The 12,313-nt window shown below is 46.5% G+C and overlaps 5 non-coding genes and 32 pseudogenes across 5 annotated transcripts; all 37 read right to left on the bottom strand.

The window, feature by feature from the left end:
- Positions 1-128: 128 nt before the first annotated feature.
- Positions 129-247, bottom strand: LOC136733284 (5S ribosomal RNA). The gene has a single exon (XR_010810176.1). It is a non-coding gene; the product is annotated as a 5S ribosomal RNA (ribosomal RNA).
- A 216-nt stretch (positions 248-463) lies between these two features.
- On the bottom strand, positions 464-582 carry LOC136733561 (uncharacterized; annotated as a pseudogene).
- A 220-nt stretch (positions 583-802) lies between these two features.
- LOC136733644 (uncharacterized) lies at positions 803-921 on the bottom strand (annotated as a pseudogene).
- Positions 922-1,131: 210 nt separating this feature from the next.
- LOC136733427 (uncharacterized) lies at positions 1,132-1,250 on the bottom strand (annotated as a pseudogene).
- Positions 1,251-1,466: 216 nt separating this feature from the next.
- LOC136733530 (uncharacterized) lies at positions 1,467-1,585 on the bottom strand (annotated as a pseudogene).
- Positions 1,586-1,805: 220 nt separating this feature from the next.
- LOC136733705 (uncharacterized) lies at positions 1,806-1,924 on the bottom strand (annotated as a pseudogene).
- A 220-nt stretch (positions 1,925-2,144) lies between these two features.
- LOC136733645 (uncharacterized) lies at positions 2,145-2,263 on the bottom strand (annotated as a pseudogene).
- Positions 2,264-2,473: 210 nt separating this feature from the next.
- Positions 2,474-2,592, bottom strand: LOC136733579 (uncharacterized; annotated as a pseudogene).
- Positions 2,593-2,808: 216 nt separating this feature from the next.
- Positions 2,809-2,927, bottom strand: LOC136733502 (uncharacterized; annotated as a pseudogene).
- Positions 2,928-3,141: 214 nt separating this feature from the next.
- Positions 3,142-3,260, bottom strand: LOC136733511 (uncharacterized; annotated as a pseudogene).
- A 219-nt stretch (positions 3,261-3,479) lies between these two features.
- Positions 3,480-3,598, bottom strand: LOC136733456 (uncharacterized; annotated as a pseudogene).
- Positions 3,599-3,822: 224 nt separating this feature from the next.
- On the bottom strand, positions 3,823-3,941 carry LOC136733285 (5S ribosomal RNA). The gene has a single exon (XR_010810177.1). It is a non-coding gene; the product is annotated as a 5S ribosomal RNA (ribosomal RNA).
- Positions 3,942-4,160: 219 nt separating this feature from the next.
- Positions 4,161-4,279, bottom strand: LOC136733756 (uncharacterized; annotated as a pseudogene).
- Positions 4,280-4,502: 223 nt separating this feature from the next.
- On the bottom strand, positions 4,503-4,621 carry LOC136733463 (uncharacterized; annotated as a pseudogene).
- Positions 4,622-4,841: 220 nt separating this feature from the next.
- Positions 4,842-4,960, bottom strand: LOC136733607 (uncharacterized; annotated as a pseudogene).
- Positions 4,961-5,169: 209 nt separating this feature from the next.
- Positions 5,170-5,288, bottom strand: LOC136733377 (uncharacterized; annotated as a pseudogene).
- Positions 5,289-5,513: 225 nt separating this feature from the next.
- Positions 5,514-5,632, bottom strand: LOC136733315 (5S ribosomal RNA). The gene has a single exon (XR_010810205.1). It is a non-coding gene; the product is annotated as a 5S ribosomal RNA (ribosomal RNA).
- Positions 5,633-5,842: 210 nt separating this feature from the next.
- Positions 5,843-5,961, bottom strand: LOC136733363 (uncharacterized; annotated as a pseudogene).
- Positions 5,962-6,169: 208 nt separating this feature from the next.
- LOC136733647 (uncharacterized) lies at positions 6,170-6,288 on the bottom strand (annotated as a pseudogene).
- A 214-nt stretch (positions 6,289-6,502) lies between these two features.
- LOC136733637 (uncharacterized) lies at positions 6,503-6,621 on the bottom strand (annotated as a pseudogene).
- Positions 6,622-6,831: 210 nt separating this feature from the next.
- LOC136733614 (uncharacterized) lies at positions 6,832-6,950 on the bottom strand (annotated as a pseudogene).
- A 216-nt stretch (positions 6,951-7,166) lies between these two features.
- On the bottom strand, positions 7,167-7,285 carry LOC136733282 (5S ribosomal RNA). The gene has a single exon (XR_010810174.1). It is a non-coding gene; the product is annotated as a 5S ribosomal RNA (ribosomal RNA).
- A 216-nt stretch (positions 7,286-7,501) lies between these two features.
- On the bottom strand, positions 7,502-7,620 carry LOC136733348 (uncharacterized; annotated as a pseudogene).
- A 210-nt stretch (positions 7,621-7,830) lies between these two features.
- LOC136733560 (uncharacterized) lies at positions 7,831-7,949 on the bottom strand (annotated as a pseudogene).
- Positions 7,950-8,163: 214 nt separating this feature from the next.
- LOC136733514 (uncharacterized) lies at positions 8,164-8,282 on the bottom strand (annotated as a pseudogene).
- A 219-nt stretch (positions 8,283-8,501) lies between these two features.
- On the bottom strand, positions 8,502-8,620 carry LOC136733418 (uncharacterized; annotated as a pseudogene).
- A 219-nt stretch (positions 8,621-8,839) lies between these two features.
- LOC136733521 (uncharacterized) lies at positions 8,840-8,958 on the bottom strand (annotated as a pseudogene).
- A 209-nt stretch (positions 8,959-9,167) lies between these two features.
- LOC136733476 (uncharacterized) lies at positions 9,168-9,286 on the bottom strand (annotated as a pseudogene).
- Positions 9,287-9,504: 218 nt separating this feature from the next.
- Positions 9,505-9,623, bottom strand: LOC136733757 (uncharacterized; annotated as a pseudogene).
- A 223-nt stretch (positions 9,624-9,846) lies between these two features.
- Positions 9,847-9,965, bottom strand: LOC136733488 (uncharacterized; annotated as a pseudogene).
- Positions 9,966-10,185: 220 nt separating this feature from the next.
- Positions 10,186-10,304, bottom strand: LOC136733608 (uncharacterized; annotated as a pseudogene).
- Positions 10,305-10,513: 209 nt separating this feature from the next.
- LOC136733378 (uncharacterized) lies at positions 10,514-10,632 on the bottom strand (annotated as a pseudogene).
- A 225-nt stretch (positions 10,633-10,857) lies between these two features.
- On the bottom strand, positions 10,858-10,976 carry LOC136733316 (5S ribosomal RNA). The gene has a single exon (XR_010810206.1). It is a non-coding gene; the product is annotated as a 5S ribosomal RNA (ribosomal RNA).
- A 210-nt stretch (positions 10,977-11,186) lies between these two features.
- LOC136733364 (uncharacterized) lies at positions 11,187-11,305 on the bottom strand (annotated as a pseudogene).
- A 208-nt stretch (positions 11,306-11,513) lies between these two features.
- Positions 11,514-11,632, bottom strand: LOC136733648 (uncharacterized; annotated as a pseudogene).
- Positions 11,633-11,846: 214 nt separating this feature from the next.
- Positions 11,847-11,965, bottom strand: LOC136733707 (uncharacterized; annotated as a pseudogene).
- Positions 11,966-12,175: 210 nt separating this feature from the next.
- On the bottom strand, positions 12,176-12,294 carry LOC136733581 (uncharacterized; annotated as a pseudogene).
- Between the last annotated feature and the right edge of the window lie 19 nt (positions 12,295-12,313).

The raw sequence follows: 12,313 nt of genomic DNA on the forward strand, positions 1-12,313 counted from the left end.
GGCAAAAATATCAGTGCAGCAAAGGGTGTTGAAAGTTGCCGGGTACGTGTACAATACTTCAATTATATCTCCTCCAGACAGAAAGAGTGTATTAAGAGCTACGATAAAGTTTCCCAGGATAAGTAAAAAGCTAGCAGCACCTGGTATTTCCAGGAGGTCTCCCATCTAAGTACTGACCAGGCCCTGCCCCGTTTAGCTTCCGAGATCTGACGAGATCGGGCGCGTTCAGGACGGTGTGGCCGCAAACCTAGAGGCCCGGCTGCATGATGTCTCTTTAGGCTGGTGGGTATTGACGGAACTTCCAGCAAAAAAAAAAAAAAAAAAAAAAAAATGGAGGGAGAAATATCAGTGCAGCAAAGGCTGTTGAAAGTAGCCGGGTACGTGTACAATTCTTCAATAATATCTCCTCCAGACTGAAAGAGAGTATTAAGAGCTACGATGAAGTTACCCAGGAGACGTAAAAAGCTTGCAGCACCAGGTATTTCCAGGAGGTCACCCAACCAAGTACTGGCCAGACCCTGCCCCGTTTAGTTTCCGAGATATGATGAGATCAGGCGCGTTCAGGACGGTGTGGCCGCAAGCCAAGAGACCTGGCTGCATGATGTCTCTTAAAGGCTGGCAAGTATTGACGGAACTTCCAGCAAAAAAAAAAAAAAAAAAAAATAGAAAAAGGGAGGGAAAAATATCAGTGCAGCAAAGGGTGTTGAAAGTAGCCGGGTACATGTACAATTCTTCAATTATATCTCCTCCAGACAGATAGAGAGTATTAAGAGCTTCGATAAAGTTACCCAGGAGACGTAAAAGCTTGCAGCACGAGGTATTTCAAGGAGGTCTCACATTCATGTACTGACCAGGTCCTGCCCCGTTTAGCTTCCGAGATCTGACGAGATCGGGCGCGTTCAGGATGGTGTGGCCGCAAGCCGAGATGCCTGGCTGCATGATGTCTCTTAAAGGCTGGCGGGTATTGACGGAACTGCCAGCAAAAAAAAAAAAGAAAAATAGAGGGAAATATACCAGTGCAGCAAAGGGTGTTGAAAGTAGCCGGGTACGTGTACAATTCTTCAATTATATCTCCTGTAGAGAGAAAGAGAGTTTTAAGAGCTACGATGAAGTTACCCAGGAGACGTAAAAAGCTTGCAGCACCTGGTATTTCCAGGAGGTCACACTTCCAAGTACTGACCAGGCCCTGCCCCGTTTAGCTTCCGAGATCTGACAAGATCGGGCGCATTCAGGACGGTGTGGCCGCAAGCCGAGAGGCCTGGCTGCATGATGTCTCTTAAAGGTTGGCGGGTATTGACGGAACTTCCAGCAAAAAAAAAAAAAAAAAAGAAAAATGGATGGAAAAATATCAGTGCAGCAAAGGGTGTTGAAAGTAGCCGGGTACGTGTACAATTCTTCAATTATATCTCCTGGAGACAGAAAGAGAGTATTAAGAGCTACGATGAAGTTACCCAGGAGACGTAAAAAGCTTGCAGCACCTGGCATTTCCAGGAGGTCACCCATCCAAGTACTGACCAGGCCCTGCCCCTTTTACCTTCCGAGATATGATGAGATCAGGCGCGTTCAGGACGGTGTGGCCGCAAGCCAAGAGACCTGGCTGCATGATGTCTCTTAAAGGCTGGCAAGTATTGACGGAACTTCCAGCAAGAAAAAAAAAAAAAAAAAATAGAAAAAGGGAGGGAAAAATATCAGTGCAGCAAAGGGTGTTGAAAGTAGCCGGGTACATGTACAATTCTTCAATTATATCTCCTCCAGACAGATAGAGAGTATTAAGAGCTACGATAAAGTTACCCAGGAGACGTAAAAGCTTGCAGCACTAGGTATTTCCAGGCGGTCTCACATTCATGGACTAACCAGGTCCTGCCCCGTTTAGCTTCCGAGATCTGACGAGATCGGGCGCGTTCAGTATGGTGTGGCCGCAAGCCGAGATGCCTGGCTCCATGATGTCTCTTAAAGGATGGCGGGTATTGACGGAATTTCCAGCAAAAAAAAAAAAAAAAAAAAATAGAAAAATGGAGGGAAAAATATCAGTGCAGCAAAGGGTGTTGAAAGTAGCCGGGTACGTGTACAATTCTTCAATTATATCTCCTCCAGACAGATAGAGAGTATTAAGAGCTACGATAAAGTTACCCAGGAGACGTAAAAGCTTGCAGCACGAGGTATTTCAAGGAGGTCTCACATTCATGTACTGACCAGGTCCTGCCCCGTTTAGCTTCCGAGATCTGACGAGATCGGGCGCGTTCAGGATGGTGTGGCCGCAAGCCGAGATGCCTGGCTGCATGATGTCTCTTAAAGGCTGGCGGGTATTGACGGAACTGCCAGCAAAAAAAAAAAAGAAAAATAGAGGGAAATATACCAGTGCAGCAAAGGGTGTTGAAAGTAGCCGGGTACGTGTACAATTCTTCAATTATATCTCCTGTAGAGAGAAAGAGAGTTTTAAGAGCTACGATGAAGTTACCCAGGAGACGTAAAAAGCTTGCAGCACCTGGTATTTCCAGGAGGTCACACTTCCAAGTACTGACCAGGCCCTGCCCCGTTTAGCTTCCGAAATCTGATATGATCGGGCGCGTTCAGGACGGTGTGACTACAAGCCAAGAGGCCTGCCTGCATGATGTCTCTTAAAGGCTGGCGGATATTGACGGAACTTCCAGCAAAAAAATAAAATAAAAAGAAAAATGGAGGGAAAAATATCAGTGCAGCAAAGGGTGTTGAAAGTAGCCTAGTACGTGTACAATTCTTCAATTATATCTCCTGGAGACAGAAAGAGAGTATTAAGAGCTACGATGAAGTTACCCAGGAGACGTAAAAGGCTTGCAGCACCTGGTATTTCTAGGAGGTCTCCCATCCAAGTACTGACCAGGTCCTGCCCCGTTTAGTTTTCGAGATCTTACGAGATCGGGCGCGTTCAGGACGGTGTGGCCACAAGCCGAGAGGCCTGGCTGCATGATGTCTCTTAAAGGTTGGCGGGTATTGACGGAACTTCCAGCAAAAAAAAAAAAAAAAAGAAAAATGGATGGAAAAATATCAGTGCAGCAAAGGGTGTTGACAGTAGCCGGGTACGTGTACAATTCTTCAATTATATCTCCTCCAGACAGAAATAGAGTATTAAGAGCTACGATGAAGTTACCCAGGAGACGAAAAAGCTTGCAGCACCTGGTATTTCCAGGAGGTCACCCATCCAAGTACTGACGAGGCCCTGCACCGTTTAGCTTCCGAGATCTGATGAGATCGACCGCGTTCAGGACGGTGTGGCCGCAAGCCAAGCAGCCTGGCTGCATGATGTCTCTTAAAGGCTGGCGGGTATTGACGGAATTTCCAGCATAAAAAAAAAAAAAAAAAATAGAAAAATGGAGGGAAAAATATCAGTGCAGGAAAGGGTGTTGAAAGTAGCCGGGTACGTGTACAATTCTTCAATTATATCTCCTCCAGACTGAAAGGGAGTATTAAGAGCTACGATAAAGTTACCCAGGAGACGTAAAAGCTTGCAGCACCAGGTATTTCCAGGAGGTCTCACATTCAAGTACTGACCAGGTCCTGCCCCGTTTAGCTTCCGAGATCTGACGAGATCGGGCGCGTTCAGGATGGTGTGGCAGCAAGCCGAGATGCCTGGCTGCATGATGTCTCTTAAAGGCTGGCGGGTATTGACGGAATTTCCAGAAAAAAAAAAGAAAAAAAAAAAAAAAAGAAAAACGGAGGCAAAAATATCAGTGCAGCAAAGGGTGTTGAAAGTTGCCGGGTACATGTACAATACTTCAATTATATCTCCTCCAGACAGAAAGAGTGTATTAAGAGCTACGATAAAGTTTCCCAGGAGAAGTAAAAAGCTAGCAGCACCTGGTATTTCCAGGAGGTCTCCCATCTAAGTACTGACCAGGCCCTGCCCCGTTTAGCTTCCGAGATCTGACGAGATCGGGCGCGTTCAGGACGGTGTGGCCGCAAACCTAGAGGCCTGGCTGCATGATGTCTCTAAAAGGCTGGCGGGTATTGACGGAACATCAAAGAAAAAAAAAAAAAAAAAAATAGAAAAATGGAGGGAAAAAAATCAGTGCCGCAAAGGGTGTTGAAAGTAGCCAGGTACGTGTACAATTCTTCAATTAAATCTCCTCCAGACATAAAGAGAGTATTAAAAGCTACGACGAAGTTCCCCAGGTGACGAAAAAAGCTTGCAGCGCCTGGAATTTCCAGAAGGTCTCACATTCAAGTAATGACCAGGCCCTGCCCAGTTTAGCTTCCGAGAGCTGACGAGATGGGGCGCGTTCAGGACGGTGTGGCCGCAAGCCAAGACGCCTGGCTGCATGATGTCTCTTAAAGGTTGGCGGGTATTGACGGAACTTCCAGCAGAAAAAATAAATAATAATAAAATTTAAAAAATTGATGGAAAAATATCAGTGCAGCAAAGGGTGTTGACAGTAGCTGGGTACGTGTACAATACTTCAATTATATCTCCTCCAGACAGAAAGAGAGTATTAAGAGCTACGATAAAGTTACCCAGGAGACGTAAAAGCTTGCAGCACCAGGTATTTCCAGGAGGTCTCACATTCAAGTACTGACCAGGTCTTGCCCTGTTTAGCTTCCGAGATCTGATGAGATCGGGCGCGTTCAGGACGGTGTGGCCGCAAACCTAGAGGCCTGGCTGCATGATGTCTCTAAAAGGCTGGCGGGTATTGACGGAACATCCAAGAAAAAAAAATAAAAAAAAAATAGAAAAATGGAGGGAAAAATATCAGTGCAGCAATGGGTGTTGAAAGTAGCCGGGTACGTGTAAAATACTTCAATTATATCTCCTCCAGACAGAAAGAGAGTATTAAGAGCTACGATAAACTTACCCAGCAGACGTAAAAAGCTTGCAGCACCTGGTATTTCCAGGAGGTCTCCCATCCAAGTACTGACCAGGCCCTGCCCCTTTTAGTTTCCGAGATCTTACGAGAGCGGACGCGTTCAGGACGGTGTGGCCGCAAGCCGAGATGCCTGCCTGCATGATGTCTCTTAAAGGCTGGCGGGTATTGACGGAACTGCCAGCAATAAAAAAAAATAGAAATGAAGGGAGAAATACCAGTGCAGCAAAGGGTGTTGAAAGTAGCCGGGTACGTGTACAATACTTGAATTATATCTCCTCCAGACAGACAGAGAGTATTAAGAGCTACGATGAAGTTACCCAGGAGACGTAAAAGCTTGCAGCACCAGGTATTTCCAGGAGGTCTCACATTCAAGTACTGACCAGGTCCTGCCCCGTTTAGCTTCCGAGATCTGACGAGATCGGGCGCGTTCAGGATGGTGTGGCCGCAAGCCGAGACGCCTGGCTGCATGATGTCTCTTAATGGCTGGCGGGTATTGACGGAACTTCCAGCAAAAAAAAAAAAAAAAAAAAAGAAAAAGAAAAATGGAGGGAAAAATATCAGTGCAGTAATGGGTTTTGAAAGTAGCCGGGTACGTGTACAATTCTTCAATTATATCTCCTCCAGACAGAAAGAGAGTATTAAGAGCTACGATGAAGTTACCCAGGAGACGTAAAAAGCTTGCAGCACCTGGCATTTCCAGGAGGTCACCCATCCAAGTACTGACCAGGCCCTGCCCCGCTTAAATTCCAAGATCTGATGAGATCGGGGGCGTTCAGGACGGTGTGGCTGCAAGCCAAGAGGCCGGGATGCATGATGTCTCTTAATGGTTGGCGGGTATTGACGGAACTTCCAGCAAAAAAAAAAAAAAAAAAATGGATGGAAAAATATCAGTGCAGCAAAGGGTGTTGACAGTAGCTGGGTACGTGTACAATACTTCAATTATGTCTCCTCCAGACAGAAAGAGAGTATTAAGAGCTACGATGAAGTTACCCAGGAGACAAAAAAGCTTGCAGCACCAGGTATTTCCAGGAGGTCACCCATCCAAGTACTGACCAGGCCCTGCCCCTTTTACCTTCCGAGATCTTACGAGATCGGGCGCATTCAGGACGGTGTGGCCACAAGCCGAGCGGCCTGGCTGCATGATGTCTCTTAAAGGTTGGCGGATATTGACGAACTTCCAGCAAAAAAAAAAAAGAAAAATGGAGGGAAAAATATCAGTGCAGCAAAGGCTGTTGAAAGTAGCCGTGTACGTGTACAATACTTCAATTATATCTCCTCCAGACAGAAAGAGAGTATTAAGAGCTACGATAAAGTTACCCAGGAGACAAAAAAGCTTGCAGCACCAGGTATTTCCAGGAGGTCACCCATCCAAGTACTGACCAGGCCCTGCCCCTTTTACCTTCCAAGATCTGACGATATCGGGCGCGTTCAGGACGGTGTGGCCGAAAGCCAAGAGGTCCGGCTGCATGATGTCTCTTTAGGCTGGTGGGTATTGACGGAACTTCCAGCAAAAAAAAAAAAAAAAAAAAAAAATGGAGGGAGAAATATCAGTGCAGCAAAGGCTGTTGAAAGTAGCCGGGTACGTGTACAATTCTTCAATAATATCTCCTCCAGACTGAAAGAGAGTATTAAGAGCTACGATAAAGTTACCCAGGAGACGTAAAAGCTTGCAGCACTAGGTATTTCAAGGAGGTCTCACATTCATGTACTGGCCAGGTCCTGCCCCGTTTAGCTTCCGAGATCTGACGAGATCGGGCGCATTCAGGATGGTGTGGCCGCAAGCCGAGATGCCTGGCTGCATGATGTCTCTTAAAGGCTGGCGGGTATTGACGGAACTGCCAGCAAAAAAAAAAAAGAAAAATAGAGGGAAATATACCAGTGCAGCAAAGGGTGTTGAAAGTAGCCGGGTACGTGTACAATTCTTCAATTATATCTCCTGGAGACAGAAAGAGAGTTTTAAGAGCTACGATGAAGTTACCCAGGAGACGTAAAAAGCTTGCAGCACCTGGTATTTCCAGGAGGTCACACTTCCAAGTACTGACCAGGCCCTGCCCCGTTTAGCTTCCGAAATCTGATATGATCGGGCACGTTCAGGACGGTGTGACTACAAGCCAAGAGGCCTGCCTGCATGATGTCTCTTAAAGGCTGGCGGATATTGACGGAACTTCCAGCAAAAAAATAAAATAAAAAGAAAAATGGAGGGAAAAATATCAGTGCAGCAAAGGGTGTTGAAAGTAGCCTAGTACGTGTACAATTCTTCAATTATATCTCCTGGAGACAGAAAGAGAGTATTAAGAGCTACGATGAAGTTACCCAGGAGACGTAAAAGGCTTGCAGCACCTGGTATTTCTAGGAGGTCTCCCATCCAAGTACTGACCAGGCCCTGCCCCGTTTAGCTTCCGAGATCTGACGAGATCGGGCGCATTCAGGACGGTGTGGCCGCAAGCCGAGAGGCCTGGCTGCATGATGTCTCTTAAAGGTTGGCGGGTATTGACGGAACTTCCAGCAAAAAAAAAAAAAAAAAAGAAAAATGGATGGAAAAATATCAGTGCAGCAAAGGGTGTTGAAAGTAGCCGGGTACGTGTACAATTCTTCAATTATATCTCCTGGAGACAGAAAGAGAGTATTAAGAGCTACGATGAAGTTACCCAGGAGACGTAAAAAGCTTGCAGCACCTGGCATTTCCAGGAGGTCACCCATCCAAGTACTGACCAGGCCCTGCCCCGTTTAAATTCCAAGATCTGATGAGATCGGGGGCGTTCAGGACGGTGTGGCTGCAAGCCAAGAGGCCGGGCTGCATGATGTCTCTTAATGGTTGGCGGGTTTTGACGGAACATCCAGCAAAAAAAAAAAAGAGAAATGGAGGGAGAAATACCAGTGCAGCAAAGGGTGTTGAAAGTAGCCGGGTACGTGTACAATTCTTCAATTATATCTCCTGCAGACAGAAAGAGAGTATTAAGAGCTACGATGAAGTTACCCAGGAGACGTAAAAAGCTTGCAGCACCTGGTATTTCTAGGAGGTCACCCATCCAAGTACTGACGAGGCCCTGCACCGTTTAGCTTCCGAGATCTGATGAGATCGACCGCGTTCAGGACGGTGTGGCCGCAAGCCAAGCAGCCTGGCTGCATGATGTCTCTTAAAGGCTGGCGGGTATTGACGGAACTTCCAGCAAAAAAAAAAAAAAAAAGAAAAATGGATGGAAAAATATCAGTGCAGCAAAGGGTGTTGACAGTAGCCGGGTACGTGTACAATTCTTCAATTATATCTCCTCCAGACAGAAATAGAGTATTAAGAGCTACGATGAAGTTACCCAGGAGACGAAAAAGCTTGCAGCACCTGGTATTTCCAGGAGGTCACCCATCCAAGTACTGACGAGGCCCTGCACCGTTTAGCTTCCGAGATCTGATGAGATCGACAGCGTTCAGGACGGTGTGGCCGCAAGCCAAGCAGCCTGGCTGCATGATGTCTCTTAAAGGCTGGCGGGTATTGACGGAATTTCCAGCATAAAAAAAAAAAAAAAAAATAGAAAAATGGAGGGAAAAATATCAGTGCAGGAAAGGGTGTTGAAAGTAGCCGGGTACGTGTACAATTCTTCAATTATATCTCCTCCAGACTGAAAGAGAGTATTAAGAGCTACGATAAAGTTACCCAGGAGACGTAAAAGCTTGCAGCACCAGGTATTTCCAGGAGGTCTCACATTCAAGTACTGACCAGGTCCTGCCCCGTTTAGCTTCCGAGATCTGACGAGATCGGGCGCGTTCAGGACGGTGTGGCCGCAAACCTAGAGGCCTGGCTGCATGATGTCTCTAAAAGGCTGGCGGGTATTGACGGAACATCAAAGAAAAAAAAAAAAAAAAAAATAGAAAAATGGAGGGAAAAATATCAGTGCAGCAATGGGTGTTGAAAGTAGCCGGGTACGTGTACAATACTTCAATTATATCTCCTCCAGACAGAAAGAGAGTATTAAGAGCTACGATAAACTTACCCAGCAGACGTAAAAAGCTTGCAGCACCTGGTATTTCCAGGAGGTCTCCCATCCAAGTACTGACCAGGCCCTGCCCCACTCAGTTTCCGAGATCTTACGAGATCGGACGCGTTCAGGACGGTGTGGCCGCAAGCCGAGATGCCTGGCTGCATGATGTCTCTTAAAGGCTGGCGGGTATTGACGGAACTGCCAGCAATAAAAAAAAATAGAAATGGAGGGAGAAATACCAGTGCAGCAAAGGGTGTTGAAAGTAGCCGGGTACGTGTACAATACTTGAATTATATCTCCTCCAGACAGAAAGAGAGTATTAAGAGCTACGATGAAGTTACCCAGGAGACGTAAAAGCTTGCAGCACCAGGTATTTCCAGGAGGTCTCACATTCAAGTACTGACCAGGTCCTGCCCCGTTTAGTTTCCGAGATCTGACGAGATCGGGCGCGTTCAGGATGGTGTGGCCGCAAGCCGAGTCGCCTGGCTGCATGATGTCTCTTAAAGGCTGGCGGGTATTGACGGAACTTCCAGCAAAAATAAAAAAAGAAAAAAGAAAAACGGAGGGAAAAAAATCAGTGCCGCAAAGGGTGTTGAAAGTAGCCAGGTACGTGTACAATTCTTCAATTAAATCTCCTCCAGACATAAAGAGAGTATTAAAAGCTACGACGAAGTTCCCCAGGTGACGAAAAAAGCTTGCAGCGCCTGGAATTTCCAGAAGGTCTCACATTCAAGTAATGACCAGGCCCTGCCCAGTTTAGCTTCCGAGAGCTGACGAGATGGGGCGCGTTCAGGACGGTGTGGCCGCAAGCCAAGACGCCTGGCTGCATGATGTCTCTTAAAGGTTGGCGGGTATTGACGGAACTTCCAGCAGAAAAAATAAATAATAATAAAATTAAAAAAATTGATGGAAAAATATCAGTGCAGCAAAGGGTGTTGACAGTAGCTGGGTACGTGTACAATACTTCAATTATATCTCCTCCAGACAGAAAGAGAGTATTAAGAGCTACGATAAAGTTACCCAGGAGACGTAAAAGCTTGCAGCACCAGGTATTTCCAGGAGGTCTCACATTCAAGTACTGACCAGGTCTTGCCCCGTTTAGCTTCCGAGATCTGATGAGATCGGGCGCGTTCAGGACGGTGTGGCCGCAAACCTAGAGGCCTGGCTGCATGATGTCTCTAAAAGGCTGGCGGGTATTGACGGAACATCCAAGAAAAAAAAATAAAAAAAAAATAGAAAAATGGAGGGAAAAATATCAGTGCAGCAATGGGTGTTGAAAGTAGCCGGGTACGTGTAAAATACTTCAATTATATCTCCTCCAGACAGAAAGAGAGTATTAAGAGCTACGATAAACTTACCCAGCAGACGTAAAAAGCTTGCAGCACCTGGTATTTCCAGGAGGTCTCCCATCCAAGTACTGACCAGGCCCTGCCCCTTTTAGTTTCCGAGATCTTACGAGAGCGGACGCGTTCAGGACGGTGTGGCCGCAAGCCGAGATGCCTGGCTGCATGATGTCTCTTAAAGGCTGGCGGGTATTGACGGAACTGCCAGCAATAAAAAAAAATAGAAATGAAGGGAGAGATACCAGTGCAGCAAAGGGTGTTGAAAGTAGCCGGGTACGTGTACAATACTTGAATTATATCTCCTCCAGACAGACAGAGAGTATTAAGAGCTACGATGAAGTTACCCAGGAGACGTAAAAGCTTGCAGCACCAGGTATTTCCAGGAGGTCTCACATTCAAGTACTGACCAGGTCCTGCCCCGTTTAGCTTCCGAGATCTGACGAGATCGGGCGCGTTCAGGATGGTGTGGCCGCAAGCCGAGACGCCTGGCTGCATGATGTCTCTTAATGGCTGGCGGGTATTGACGGAACTTCCAGCAAAAAAAAAAAAAAAAAAAAAGAAAAAGAAAAATGGAGGGAAAAATATCAGTGCAGTAATGGGTTTTGAAAGTAGCCGGGTACGTGTACAATTCTTCAATTATATCTCCTCCAGACAGAAAGAGAGTATTAAGAGCTACGATGAAGTTACCCAGGAGACGTAAAAAGCTTGCAGCACCTGGCATTTCCAGGAGGTCACCCATCCAAGTACTGACCAGGCCCTGCCCCGCTTAAATTCCAAGATCTGATGAGATCGGGGGCGTTCAGGACGGTGTGGCTGCAAGCCAAGAGGCCGGGCTGCATGATGTCTCTTAATGGTTGGCGGGTATTGACGGAACTTCCAGCAAAAAAAAAAAAAAAAAAATGGATGGAAAAATATCAGTGCAGCAAAGGGTGTTGACAGTAGCTGGGTACGTGTACAATACTTCAATTATGTCTCCTCCAGACAGAAAGAGAGTATTAAGAGCTACGATGAAGTTACCCAGGAGACAAAAAAGCTTGCAGCACCAGGTATTTCCAGGAGGTCACCCATCCAAGTACTGACCAGGCCCTGCCCCTTTTACCTTCCGAGATCTTACGAGATCGGGCGCATTCAGGACGGTGTGGCCACAAGCCGAGCGGCCTGGCTGCATGATGTCTCTTAAAGGTTGGCGGATATTGACGAACTTCCAGCAAAAAAAAAAAAGAAAAATGGAGGGAAAAATATCAGTGCAGCAAAGGCTGTTGAAAGTAGCCGTGTACGTGTACAATACTTCAATTATATCTCCTCCAGACAGAAAGAGAGTATTAAGAGCTACGATAAAGTTACCCAGGAGACAAAAAAGCTTGCAGCACCAGGTATTTCCAGGAGGTCACCCATCCAAGTACTGACCAGGCCCTGCCCCTTTTACCTTCCAAGATCTGACGATATCGGGCGCGTTCAGGACGGTGTGGCCGAAAGCCAAGAGGTACGGCTGCATGATGTCTCTTTAGGCTGGTGGGTATTGACGGAACTTCCAGCAAAAAAAAAAAAAAAAAAAAAAAATGGAGGGAGAAATATCAGTGCAGCAAAGGCTGTTGAAAGTAGCCGGGTACGTGTACAATTCTTCAATAATATCTCCTCCAGACTGAAAGAGAGTATTAAGAGCTACGATAAAGTTACCCAGGAGACGTAAAAGCTTGCAGCACGAGGTATTTCAAGGAGGTCTCACATTCATGTACTGGCCAGGTCCTGCCCCGTTTAGCTTCCGAGATCTGACGAGATCGGGCGCGTTCAGGATGATGTGGCCGCAAGCCGAGATGCCTGGCTGCATGATGTCTCTTAAAGGCTGGCGGGTATTGACGGAACTGCCAGCAAAAAAAAAAAAGAAAAATAGAGGGAAATATACCAGTGCAGCAAAGGGTGTTGAAAGTAGCCGGGTACGTGTACAATTCTTCAATTATATCTCCTGGAGACAGAAAGAGAGTTTTAAGAGCTACGATGAAGTTACCCAGGAGACGTAAAAAGCTTGCAGCACCTGGTATTTCCAGGAGGTCACACTTCCAAGTACTGACCAGGCCCTGCCCCGTTTAGCTTCCGAAATCTGATATGATCGGGCGCGTTCAGGACGGTGTGACTACAAGCCAAGAGGCCTGCCTGCATG

This window comes from Amia ocellicauda, unplaced genomic scaffold (assembly GCF_036373705.1).
Source record: "Amia ocellicauda isolate fAmiCal2 unplaced genomic scaffold, fAmiCal2.hap1 HAP1_SCAFFOLD_36, whole genome shotgun sequence".
In the NCBI taxonomy this organism is placed as follows: Eukaryota; Metazoa; Chordata; class Actinopteri; order Amiiformes; family Amiidae; genus Amia; species Amia ocellicauda.